This window comes from Ixodes scapularis, unplaced genomic scaffold (assembly GCF_016920785.2).
Source record: "Ixodes scapularis isolate PalLabHiFi unplaced genomic scaffold, ASM1692078v2 PGA_scaffold0__279_contigs__length_252992795, whole genome shotgun sequence".
In the NCBI taxonomy this organism is placed as follows: Eukaryota; Metazoa; Arthropoda; class Arachnida; order Ixodida; family Ixodidae; genus Ixodes; species Ixodes scapularis.
In genome coordinates, this window is record NW_024609835.1 from 13,964,536 (window position 1) to 13,977,188 (window position 12,653).

The following is a 12,653-nucleotide window of genomic DNA, read 5'->3' on the forward strand; positions in this document are numbered from 1 at the left end:
GTCGAGCCCCGAAGAAGCCCGCGCGCAAAGCATGCGGGCCTCCATTTTTTTTAGAGCGCAGCTCTTAGCGGCTTGTTCCCGGCTTGAGCGGCGTCGGCGTCGCCGTCGGCGTAACCAAGGTCATCCCAAGGTCACTTGACCCCCAAGGTCATCCCAAGGTCACGTGACCCCAAGGTCACCCCAAGGTCACGTGACACCCCAAGTCACGTGACCAAAATAATACTGAGCATATGCTCAGTATTATTTTGACAGTTAGTTTCATGAGGCTACTGTGCCAAAAATAGTGGCGCGATTCTGATTGCCGCGGTTCGGTTGTCATTAGGTCTGTTCGATTCGCCTGAACTGGCTGAACTAGTTCAGCAGTGCAAGAACTGGCGCATTCGATTCAACCGGAAATTGCACGACCGCTGCACTGGCGCGTTCGATTCATCCTAGTTCTGAACGAGTTCAGTCCCAGTTCCGGAAATGCTTGCACCAGCTGCGAAGCCAGTTCAGCGTTCGTGCAGTAGCAGACGACGAAAGCAGACGACGAAAGCAGACGACTCTTCTCTTTCTTGCTCGCTGTGCTCGGTCATTTAAAGCATGTTTGTTATACACAATAACGTAGAAACGCAAGTCTTCCCACTTGTGGACGAAAATGGTGTACCCGTAGTGGACGGAAGCGGGATGGTGCACGTGACCGAAGGTAGGAATAAGCTCGAATTAAATACGTTAAAATCGTAAAAGGGCTGCGTCGGCTTGCTTACGCAGCCTTGCTTACGTTTCGTGAATGACTTGCTTAAGCCAGTCATTACCTCGCGATTATACATCTATGTTTACAATGTTCGCATTCTATTCTTTAAGACGGAGAACGAGTTACGCTCGTCTTTGCCTCTGAGCCGGACGCAGACCCAACTGTCCTGCAGCCTGCGCGTCCACCCACAACGGACGTCGACGGGCAGCTGTGGAGTGCCGCGAAGACGAAGTTCTTTATCGGCTGTTATAATTAACTAAAAGAGCGTCTGAGAGCAAAGGGGGGTTTCAGGTATGCCTTTGTCAGGATATATTTTATTGTACATGCTAATACGTAGTAAACATCATGTTTAGGACCACACGAGCCCTTTGGCAGCAGCTGGCCGACACCGTCGTCGGAGAGTTCGGCGGCGTTGTCACCGCTGACCAAACCGAAAACAAATGGAAGTCCTTAAAGAGAGCGTACAAGAACGCCAAATCAAAAAACAACAAGTCAGGCCACTCTAGGGTGCATTTTGAATACGAGGAGTACGTGCGTTCACTAATTTTTTATATAGGTCATCACTTGTAAACGTGCTGTTTCTGTGGTTTAGTGAGCTTCGTGACATCCTCGAGAAAGAGCACCATATTTCACCAACCGTGTTGTTGGCGCCGGGAAGAGAGCTTTAAAAGGAAGGAGACACCAGGTAAGTACTTAAGAAACGTATAATCAACGTAACATAAAAAAAATTGTTTCAGCGCCGAGGTTGAAACCTCCCGAGGGACAGAGGCAGGACCCTCCTCCCTTGCCTTAGGGGTGGCTCCGCCCTCAAACCAGCGTGCTCCGGCCGGTACACCGAGCAAGAGAAAGAGGGAAACCGCCCTGGGCTCGCTGCTCAAGGTGTTCGCCGACATGGAGGAGAGTCGCAAGAAACGACATGAGGACCGGATGGCTCTTCTCGAGCGCCTCGTGACTGCAATCGAAAAGAGCGCGCCGGCACAGTAGACGTGCTTCATGCACTTGATTACAGTTTCACTGTTTCGCAGGCCGTTTTATTTATTCTTTTGTTATTATTTTGACTGGTGCAAATTGTGCCGTACGAATAAATTCGTTCAAATTGTCTCGCTGATTTTGTTTGCCACTCCTCTGTAGTCCCCCGATTCATTCTTAGCTTTTACAATTATTTCCGAGTTTTGCAGCATGTATTTTTTTTACCGCCATATCTAGTTTTTTTTTTAATTTTTTTTTTAGGTTTTGTTGATTGTTAGGTTGAAAATAGCTTTGGGAACAATGTTACGTTTTAGGAGTCACTGGCACTGACTAACTCTGCATGCCCGCATATATGTATTCTGGTATACGAACGTAGTAGGATATTGGATCAAAATAATACTGTACGCAGAAATGAAGGAACGAAGTAACCCGTTACTTTGTTTAATCGTGTTTTCATGAAGTCGGTACGCTTCATTTTCCAAAGCTCAAGTACCATCTTTGCATGTTCACACACACACACACACAAAAAAAAAAAAAAAAGAAGAATATTTTTGGAGGATCAGGTGTAGATATCGCTTCCTAACATTCGGTCTTAGCAATGGCCTCTCGGATCCGCTCGGAGAGACTCCTTGTGGCGTCGTCCGGATGGATCGCGTGGTCGTCGTCGTTGGTGACTTGGTCAGGCGGGCGGGCGTTGTTCAGGTCATCGAAAAAGTCTCTCTCTGCATTACAGAGGTTGTGGAGAACGCAGGCGCCCATAACGACAAGGCAGCACTGTCTGATGCTGGCGCTGTCGACCGAGTACATTCTCCGAAATCGCTGCTTGAGCAGCCCGAAAGTATTTTCGATTGTCACTCTCTGTTGACCGTGCTTCGTGTTATACGCAGTCTTCCAGGACGGCAGGGCCGCTTTTGAAGACTTGAAGGGGGTCATGACGTATGGCAGCAGGGGATAAGCCGAATACCCCAGCAGGTACGCACCCGCACACTTGGCTTCCGCGCCCTCGAAGATGGAGCTCTCCTTCAGGATGCGGGCGTCGTGCGCTGAACCGGGGAACCCGATGTAGACGTCGATGAATTGATTTTGATCATCGCAGATACCCTGGAGAACAATGGAATGAAACTTGCTCCGATTGTAGTAGGAGTTCGGAGACTCTGTTGGTCGCAGGATTTCTACATGGCATCCATCAATCGCCCCGATCGTTTTGTGGGGCCCTTTCCCCTTAGTCTTCCTCAGGAAGCAGCTTGGCTCCTCCGACGTCTTTCCTGGTCAGGCCAGGTGATTATTTGTGCGCTGATACTGTTCAGAAAGTTCAGAACTCTTTCAATGCAGATGTGAACGGACGACTCCGTTATGTCAAAGCGATCCGCAATCTGGTACATTGTGGCTCTCGTGCCTACGTAACTAAGCACAATCAGCAATGTCTTCTCCGCCGAAATCTGCGGTCGTCCACTAACGGAATCCGGGTAAAACGCCGAAGCTTCATATCGACCAGCCAGCTCCGCGTGTGTCTCTCTCGAAAGCCTGAACAAGCGCATAAATTCGAAATCGAAGTAGGTGTCGATCACCTTTTAGTAGTACAGGGGAACCCTGTTCCTGTCAGTCCGTGCCGAAACAATCGAGGCGAGGGCGATGATGTCGTCGAGCTCATCGTCGCTCTCGTCTTCGATGAGCGCAACTGCAACGGCTAGTAAATTCTGACGGGACATCGTCATCTTGATCTCGCGAAGGTATCCAGGTACGTGGTCGATGAAATGTCTATGAAAGCGATCGCAGCACGAAATCAGACGATATAAAATGCAGACATGTTTCATTAGATGATGCACGCACTTTGTAATGTAAAGAAACATACATGGAAAATATTTTTGTCAAAAAAAGTAATATAAAACTAACGCAAACATCCAAGCGCTAGCAGCCCAAATTCCATGGCGACGCAGCCAGACGGCAAAAGCAGACGACGTCTTGCGCATCCGTTTTATCGGTACTCCGGAAGTCGATCACAGCGCCAGTCCTAACGCGGTGGCTGCACTGGTTCTGCGCCGCCGCTGCACGACTCCTGCACTCCTCTGAACTCGGACAGAACTAGTTCAGAACTTTCTAGCCGAATCGAACAGACCTATTAACCGGCAACCGCGCCGTTTTTGTCGGTGTGACCAGTTCAAGCGGGGACAGGTGCCAGCGTTTGGTTTGGTATGAAACAAAACTGAAACGTATAATTACGCAGGAAATTTTCACTACTCTATCCACTACACCTGCTCGACGGCATAGTTAACCCATCGAACGACATTCTGTGATCAGCCAATCAGTGCGTGCCACTCCAGCACAACCGTGCAATCGTAACGCGCGTAATCATTATCGCGAGCTGGTTCGCCGATAACGTAATGTCATTCAAAGAAAACGTCATAAAATTTGCCGTGTGGCGAGGGTATTCGAAACTAAAATGTGAGAATTGTTATTCGTTAAAACAAAGCTGTTCTTGTGTTTTGGTTTGTTTTCTTTACTCAACTATACTCCATCTAATAAATGTCTACAATGCAGACAGAGGTGCAGGAACAGTGGTCGCGAAGGTGCTTGGGCCTGGCTCAGCAGAGTGTTACATGTGCACAAAAAAAAATCTCGCGTATAAAAGACATTTTCGAAAGTGTACGTGCTCGCCCCCGTGCCTTTATCGGCAGTGCTGCAATGCAGATGTTCATGAGATGTAGTATGGTTGGGATGAAACAGCTGGAGAAAGACACAATTTTGTTTTTTTCGGCACTTTCATCGATTTCGGACGTCAATTATATATTTACTGGGCCTGGTTTTATTTGTTTCTGTTACCAACGAGGCCTTGACGGCCGGCAGAACTGTATCCGCTTCACCAAAAAGGGGGCACACTCGATGCAACAATAAAGGCACATCGTTAACTTCCAAAATCAAAAATCGCTTTCAGCGCGCTTTTCAAGCAGTCTACGTGGTTTTATGACCTTCGCCGAAACCAAAAGGGACTTCCCAAAATGCGCCGTCCCAAAAAAAGTGGAAGCCGTTTACAACTCCCTGTAACACCGAATTAGAGCGCACCCAGGCAGCACAAAATTTTGGCCAGACACTGGCCAATGCCTGATTTTTGCTCGGCACCTGCCTGGCCAGCCCGGCCACTGGAAAGCAGCTGGCCAAAGGTCCCCAAAAGATCACTATTAAGTCCCCGGCCACAGAGTCTTAGTTTTTCCATTGGCAACCAATCACCAAAATATGTTCGGGAAGGGCTTGGCCACCAAGTCTTTGTTTCCTCCCTGGTCACCGGCCTCAAAAAGGTGACCAGCACTCATCCGGCCAATGTTCACCGGCATGAACTTGGTCAATGAAGACAAAAAAGTGCCCGGTAGAAGGCGGAGTACTGATCACTCTTTTCATCCCCGGCCACCAGTCCTAAACACATCCTCAGCACCTGTCCGGTCAATGTTGACTGGCAGCAACCTGGTCAACGAAGACAAAAAAGTGTCCGGTAGAAGCCTGGGACTCACTACTCTTTTCATCCCCGGCCACCACTCCTAAAAACATCCTCAGCACCTGTCCGGTCAATGTTGACTGGCAGCAACCTGGTCAACGAAGACAAAAAAGTGTCCGGTAGAAGCCTGGGACTCACTACTCTTTTCATCCCCGGCCACCAGTCCTAAAAACATCCTCAGCATCTGCCTGGTCAATGTTGACTGGCAGCAACCTGGTCAACGAAGACAAAAAAGTGTCCGGTAGAGGCCTGGGACTCACTACTCTTTTCATCCCCGGCCACCAGTCCTAAAAATGTTCTCAGCACCTTTCCGGCCAATGTTGACCGGCAGCAACTTGGTCAACGTAGACAAAAAAGTGTTCAGTAGAAGCCTGGCTACTGACCACACTTTTTATCCCCGGCCACCAGTCCTAAAAACATCCTCAGCACATGTCCGACCAGTGTTGACTGGCAGTAACTTATTCAATGATGAAAAAAAAACTGTCTGGTAGAAGACTGCATCGGTACTGACCGCTCCTTTTATCCCAGGCCACCAATCCGAAAGATGGTCACCCTATTTGGCTTGTTTCAAATTGGTCAACAAAAGAAAAAAAGTGTCCCATAGAACATGGGTATGCAGAGTGCTGCTTTTATTCAGGACCACCAATCCTCTCTGGCATTACATTGCCCAGCAGACACAAAAGTATACAAGCCACGGGCTTGGTAAGCAATGACTTCCGCTTGTTCTGCAAATATTAAGTCTGGTCACATGTAGGTGGCTACATGTTTGCCCTGGCCAGGTAAGACTGAGAGAAGGGATTAACACTTGAGGAATCCAGGCCGTGGCGCATTCCATACTATAAAATTGGCTCAGAAAACTTCATTTGGACAAAAATTATATTTTGTTATTTGAACACAAATTATATGTACAAAATGCGAAAACATTAAAAAATGACTGTGCCTTTAACAGAGCAGTGAATTCTGGACTTGTTGTACACAACAAAAATGAACCAGAATATGAAAAAAAGCTTTCTCTGGTATTCTTTTGCCAATTACAAAATTCTTCATAACAACAGCTTTTCTTTAGTCACAGATTTCTGGCCAAGATAAAACCAGAAAACCTGAAAACAAACACAGAATAAGCACATGTATTTCATAACCAAAACCTGGCTGGCAGTATTGCTACATCAAATATAACAGAAAAGTTCTATCACTTAAAAACCAAATTATATAAGCGACAGTCAAAAAATATTGGGTGAAATCACGGTCAGAAGTCGGGTCTCTCTCCACCTGAGGAAACCTCAAGGTGACCGGTAGCAGTAAGGACGTTGTCAAATGGCTACAAAAGAAGCACATTGGGCTAATGGCAGCGCGTGCAGAGCAAAAAACAAACAAACAAAAAAAAAAAAGCTCGCCTAACTAAGCATGGTTAAAAATATTGGGTGAAAAAATGGAGGAAAACACATATCCGACTCTTCGCGACAACGAAAGAACTTTATCGAACGAATCACACTTCCCGCCGTGGTAGGCCGACGTTGTCACAATCACGAGACCTCCACTCGTCGTCGAAGACACGCCGCTGGCTTTTTGAGGGGAACGAACGGCACAATCGTACTATACACAGTGCGACGGCTTTGTCCCAATCACGATATCTCTACACGTCGTCGAAAACGCACCGCTTGCTTCTTCCACGGCACGATCGAGCACCAGTTGCACAATCCTGCGCACCTTCCTTCAACTACGTCCGACAGGCGTAGCGTAGTCTCGCTTTGCCCAGCTCGAACACTCACCGCGACGCCGCGCAGTTGACGATGCGATGCAGTTCTCACAAACGCTCTCCCGTGCACAAAAAACATAAAACAATCACATGCCGATGCCTCGGTTGATTTGTGGGCGTCTAACTTCGTTGAATGTCTCACGTGTACACAGATTTCCACTGACCCGTCACATAAAGTTACGTAACTTTGGCTACGGAGGCCAAATAAAACGAGATGCGGTGCTTCTTCTTGGCTCCGTAAGGTCCAGAAACATACACCGATCTATCTTAGGTCCGGTCCAAGGTTAATTGTCCGGTTTTCAACATACCTTTCCAATTTTCCAACGAGAAAAACTAAAAAAAAAAAAAAAGGCGCGCTGCTCATCCCTGCTTACCGAGCAAACGGAGCAAACATACAGATGAAGCAGGTGAACCGGAAGTGATCTCGTCCCAGCAAGTTCCGCCAGTTCCGCCATTACTTGTTTATGCATACCAATGCATACCTAGAGCACTATATAGCTCCTACGGAGCAGAGTAGCGCAATCCTTTGAACCCCGTGTTTTGCCGACAACATGGCCGACAGAGCGCTCGGCGCGAGTCACGTGGTACTCAGGGTTCCAGGAGGCGGCCCGCCCTATGGGAGAATACATGAAGATCGACATAACACGGCTGATTAAAAAACTAACGGCGAGTTCACATTTTTCAAAACTAGCCTGTCGTGAAGTTAGTAAAGCGCTAAACACTTTATCAAAGTTTTAATAATATCGGATGCGTGTGCAAATTTTGAGAAGGCAATTTCCAAGGCAATGGCGTTTGAAGCAGACGATTTTTGCTCGCAGCGGAGATGGGCTTTTCGGGTTGGCCGGCGCGGGTCACGTGAATGGTGTGACGTCGCCGTGTCGTCTGCTGCATGATGCCGCTCAGGCAATTTTTTAAAAAAAGTTACGTCCTTGTATGGCACAAAACTTATCGCATATTATTCTAAAATGTTTCATTATTATGTCAAAAATGATTTCCATTCCGCACATCCCCACAAAACTGAAGAAACAACGATTTTCTCACGTTCTCCATGCATTTCTGACCGCAGTTGGAACCTCCGGGCGTTCGCCGCTAGTCGCCGAGAGGCGGCGTTCTAGATTGCGCTACTCTGCTCCGAAGGAGCTATATAGTGCTCTATGCATACCTTCCTTGGAATACCCTGTACACCGACTGCGTAGGGTGAACACGAAAACTGGCGACTCTCTTGCATAAAAGAGGAGTGACGGGTGCTTTAATTAAAATATATTCATGTTCGTCCTAATCCCCGAAAATCTGACTAGATTCCCTGCGCGGTGATAGTTGTCCGCCAGGTGGCGCGAACTACCTCCCATTGCAAAAAGTGTACTTATAATTTTATTATTCACCCATCCACTCGATCGTGTCGCGCTGATGCCGGTGCAATGGCCGGTGCAGCTGGCTGATGGTGGACTCATCAGGCCTAGTTCAACTTCAAGCGGTTCAAGGCGTTCAAGGTTCGACGATTTGAGAAGCTTTGTTATCGGTTTGTGCACATTTCAAGCCACCCAAGATAGCACGCGGCGGCGTCCAGAGACAAGAGGCCATGAATACGCTGATCAAGGAGTAAGTCCATTTTCTACTCGGTGTTTTGTTTTGCAAAGTGACTGGAACAGAATGGGCATAGGGTTAGTAGTAACGGCTCAGTTGACAAGCTCTGCATTAGCGGTGCTTCGGAAAGGCGGCCCCGTCCGTTCGTGCGAGCGTGATGACGCTGTCGTCGCAGCCCGCTTGGTTCGCAAGGTCGGGGAAGCTCGGGCAAGCTCGGGCCACTGGCTTGTCATTGCAAAATCAGGCGGTCGGCGGCATGTCAGCGGCTCTTGTGCACTTTTTAGATTCTGCTGCAGCCACATGATTGTATGATTGTTAATAGGAAGCGGAGATTTTGCCGGCAACCGTCATGACAAACCTACAAAGAAAAACTGTCGCGAACGCCGAACTGGCATGTTGTTTCTTGTATAACACGATCTGTAAGCGTAGAAGTTTCCGAGCCGGCAGTAGCTCGAGAAGTGATTGTGAGTAGAAGCGATATTTTGCCTGTCTACAATTTATTTCAATAACAGGGGCCCGGGGTCATCCCGGGTGACCCTGTCTACCGAAACGCTATTTTTAGACGGCAGCGTCGTCTACGAGGAGAGAGATGAGCTCCACCGGGAGCAGTTCGACGGCATTTGACGGCCGGGTTTCTAAGAAGACATCGGAATCTTCAGACTACAAGGTGATTCTACCAAGACTACCGCAAGGTATACTCGTCACAAACTCTCTATTTCTACATGCCGACATCACCGGAAGGCCTTACAAGGCAAGCGACTTCAAGGAAGCGATCTTTTCTGTCGTTGATCGGAAGGACGTCTTGGGCCTAGGCCCATACCAAATGAGTCACGTATGGATGGTGACCTTCGGAAATGCTGCAGCCAAGCTTAAGATCAAGGCATACGAAGAGTTCCTCATCAAAGGGAAGAAGTGCATAATCATCGATCCGTGCAAAGAAGAGATTAAACTGAAGCTCCTGTGGCTGCCGATCCCGATGCCAGACTCCGAGGTGAGGAAGGTTTTAGAGCCCTTTGGCACAATCAAAGAGATGAAAAGAGAAACATGGAGATTCTCAGGACTTGAAGATCTCGAAACTACTACCCGAGAAGTGACGCTCGTCCTGAAGCAGGACCTTACAGTCGACAAGATCCCGCACCTCTTAAACGTGTACGGCACCAACACGCTCGTCGTCATCCCCGGAAGGCCACCGCTATGCCTTAGGTGCAAAGGAATCGGGCACATCCGTCGACAGTGCTGCACTCCTCGGTGCACGCAGTGCTGGAGATTTGGACACACAAACGAAGAATGCGTTGTGACATACGCTTCCAAACTCCAGGGGATCGTAACACCAGAAGCTGATCATAGCGAGCACATAATGGACGTAGAAGAAATGTGCAATGAGGAAATCCAACCGACGCTGGCGGGGAAGGAACCAACAACCGAAAGCGAAGAGCCCTCCTGCAGTTCAAACGAAAGTTTGATGGAGGAGCACATGTCCGGTGTAGACATCATCCCAACACCACAAACAGGATCAGAAGAGACTTCACTGAACAAAGGGAAAGAAACGAGAAAGCAATCCACGCACACCAAGAAGTCGGCCGAGGTTGGCAAGAAGGAAGGAAGGCATTACAAGAGAGCCAAAGTTAACATCAGCGACAACTCGATAGAAGAATTGATTGAGGCCGCTAAAATTCCAATGGACTCAACGGAGCCGCAACTTCGACTGGAGCCCAAAGAGCCGCGGCTGAAGCCCAAATTCAAGGACCGGGAAACCACCTCTCCGGCAGCTTCCGAACTTGACACTAAGGAATAGAAGCTAACACTACCATGACCACCCAGATAAGTCCCTTCACTATTTCCACGATAAATGTGCGAGGGATAAATTCGAGAAAAAAACAATACCAACTTTTTCGCTTTGTACAGAAATATGACAGCGACATTGTGGCCCTCCAAGAAACAAAAGTGTCCGAACAAAATACCCTATTTTCTGGATGCAGCTTATGGAAGGATTCCTACGATGTATTCCACTGTCCCGCTGTTGAGTACTCAGCGGGGTGCGCAATTCTGTTTAAAAAAGATATGAATTACCGAATGTGCAGCATTCTCGAAGGGACTGACGGTGGTCGCCTCATGGTAGCTAATGTTCTCTTGCAAGACCAGCCCTGGCGGATAATTGTTATATATGGATACAACAACCCAGCACAGAGGGAAAGCCTTTTTTGCCAAGCCAGAATTCACGCCAACACAAGATTTAACGTCATCCTACTGGGCGATTTTAATTGTGTTTTAAATAAGAAAGACAGGGTCCCATCAACAAACATCGTTGATCCAAGTGCGGAAGTTTTAAGATCACTGATTCGAGACTGTGACTTGATAGACTCCGCCACAAATCACGCGCTCTGTTACACACACTTTCAAGGATCGTCTCATGCACGTCTTGATCGGATATACATATCGGCTTCAGTTAGTACCGCTTTGAGTACCTACAGCGTGATCCCTGCTTTTTTTACTGATCACTGCATGGTACAAGTTCGTGTAGGTATAAAAACACACCAGAAAATTAGAAAACCACAGTCTTGGTCACTATGGAAAATGAACGAAAGGCTCCTTGAAAATGACGATTTTAAACGAGGCGTAGAATCAGCCCTTGACGTACTTGAGTGCACCAAAGAAGGATGGGGTCAGAAATGGGAAACCTTTAAACTTGACATAAGAAAAATGGCGATAGAAACGTCATCAATTGTCGCATATCATGAAAAAATACAAGAAAAGCATCTGAACAATGACATCCTCTACCTGTATCGTCTAGAATGCCGAGAGCCCGGAAAGTACAAAGATGAAATAAAGAATCTAAGAAAGCAAATTGAAGAACACGATAAAATACGATATGGGGGCGCGGCTGTAAGAACACGAACTCTGGAAATGATAGAGGGAGAACAACCGACAAAAAGATACCTCAACGCGGAGCGAGAATACATAAAAAAGAAACAGATTACATTATTAAGCCAAAACGGTCGCCTACTGAACGAAAGGAAGGAAATAGAAGATGCCTTCGTTTCTTATTATGATAATATATTTGCTTCAACTCTGCTGTCTGTCACAACCCAAATGCAGGAATCTATATTAACTGGGTTGCCAAAGCTTAAAACAGAAATGACCGAAACACTAGACGAACCCATCGACGTGAATGAAGTCGAACTACACATAAAAGAAATGAAGAATGGAAAATCTCCGGGACCGGACGGTTTACCAGCCAGCTTCTACAAAAAATGGAGCAAAAAACTTGCGCCAATACTTCTAAATGTTTTTAAAGAATCATACAGAAATAAATTCTTACCTCCATCGTTCCGGAAAGCACACACTGTACTGATTCCCAAATCAAAAGATCCGGACAAGCTCCAACGAGTGGACGGTTATCGACCGATCAGCTTACTTAATTGTGACTACAAAATATTTGCACGAGTGCTTGCTGGTCGTTTACAGAACGTGATATCAACATTAGTAGGTGACCACCAGACATGTTCCATAAAAGGAAGGAACATACAAACCAACATTCACATCATCCGGTCTATAATAGAGATTTGTCAACGAACGTATGAACCAGCGGCCATTCTACAGATTGATCTTGCCAAGGCCTTCGACAGAGTTCAACACTCCTTTCTTTTTGATATTCTCAAGCACATAGGAGTAGGAGAAAACATCGAATGTGGAATCAAGCTCTGTTATAATGATATATCAACAAGACTACTAGTAAACGGAACTCTCACAAGAGCCATAAAAGTCCAATGCTCGGTCAGACAAGGATGCCCCATGTCGCCACTGCTCTTTGACCTCTACCTTGAGCCCCTCTGCAGAAACATCATAACCAACAACGAGATTCAAGGTTTTCGCCTTCACAGCTGTGAGGTCAAGCTTCTAGCCTACGCGGATGACCTGGTGCTGGTGTGTACTAACAAGCCAAGCATAGAAAACGCAATGCTCTGTGTTTCCAATTTTTGTGCCGTGTCAGGAGCAGCGGTAAACAATGACAAAAGTAGCGGTTCGTGGTGTGGAGAGTGGGGAACGACTCCATCTAAATACGTAGATATCCAATGGTCCACCACAAAACCCCACATCTTGGGAGTGCCATTGAGCGCAATGGA

The 12,653-nt window shown here is 47.2% G+C and overlaps 1 pseudogene; it reads right to left on the reverse strand.

Annotated features, from left to right (window-relative positions):
• Nucleotides 1-2,281: 2,281 nt before the first annotated feature.
• LOC120846889 lies at nucleotides 2,282-3,390 on the reverse strand (annotated as a pseudogene).
• Between the last annotated feature and the right edge of the window lie 9,263 nt (nucleotides 3,391-12,653).